The 1,233-nt window shown below is 43.5% G+C and overlaps 1 pseudogene; it reads right to left on the bottom strand.

Moving 5' to 3' along the window:
• Window positions 1–237: 237 nt before the first annotated feature.
• On the bottom strand, window positions 238–355 carry LOC126268462 (5S ribosomal RNA; annotated as a pseudogene).
• Between the last annotated feature and the right edge of the window lie 878 nt (window positions 356–1,233).

Here is a 1,233-nt window from a genome sequence, read left to right as displayed (position 1 = left end):
CATTTGTTTATGTACATCGAGGTGCAGTCATCTGCGAGTTACTTCCCCTTTTTTTCGTAACAACCCATGAATAATATGAGACGTCGTTGTTCTCATTCCTCAGCACCCACCTCCCTAGCTGAGTTCGGTAACGCCGAAATTTTTGACCCTGCAGTACGAGGCGTATTCGGGAAGTAAGGTCTTATTAGGTGAGTAGCTCCCCAATTTGCATCACGAGGCTGATTGCACCCCGGAAAATGGCAACAGCGCATGGTGGCCCGGATGGTCACCCATCCAAGTGCCGGCCACGCCCGACAGCGATTAACTTCGGTGATCTGACGAGAACCGGAGTATCCACTGCGACAAGGCCGTTGGCCGCGAAATGGGAACCACTGTGAAACTCGGATGGAACTTTGCACTGAGATCGCTTCACGTCGCATTTTTTCTCTTCAGATCGCATAGCGATCAGGTAGGAATGACTAGAACAACACTGTCACCCACATGGCCAAGTATGTGGATTTGGTGAGAGAGTTCGCCTGAAGCTGTGCATCCCATATCGAAAGGTGGCTACACTGAGTCACAGTGCCAGAGATTGCGCCAAAGAGTATTATTTTGCCACCTCCACTGGCAGTTGCCGCTGAGAAGTTGCTGTGGGCTGTGGAGTTCTGAAGTAGGCGTGATCCGTGCTTGTTGAGACGTCGATAGAGTATTAGTTGTTCTGTTGGGCAAGACACCATACGTTATTCGATTAGGGATGTTGTAATGATCAAAGTGTACATTCCGTCAATATATATGAAGGTAAAGAAAATTTTTCATTTTAGACGTCCTAAATAACAATGCCTCTTGGTCACAGGTTCAGTCAACAAAGCATCTGGTTTGTGTTCATGTATTAGAGTGTAATGCTGGTTTCCATGTGCAGTCATAGTAATTCAGTTTTTTTTTAATTATTTCATTGTAAATGGCGTTTAAAGCATCTTATCGTATTGAGGAAGAACCGTGCCAGATGTGTATGTTGATTCACACTGCCACACACAGAACAGTTACACTTATACTTGGTTATTTCGTAGCTTTTATAGTTGCTTGGGACTTAATTAATTAATTGTATTAACAGAAATTTTCTTTCATTCTTTGTTGTTATTCTGTGCAGTCAGATTGCGTACTAATATTATTCAGGGCAACCGGTTACGAGACTTCGTAACCGGACAAACAGTGACAAAAAATTAAAATTATTAGCATTCTATATAATTAAGCCCC

This window comes from Schistocerca gregaria, chromosome 4 (genome assembly GCF_023897955.1).
Source record: "Schistocerca gregaria isolate iqSchGreg1 chromosome 4, iqSchGreg1.2, whole genome shotgun sequence".
Classification (NCBI taxonomy): Eukaryota; Metazoa; Arthropoda; class Insecta; order Orthoptera; family Acrididae; genus Schistocerca; species Schistocerca gregaria.
Note: the sequence above shows the minus strand (reverse complement) of the source record. Positions and strands in the feature narration are given on the sequence as shown.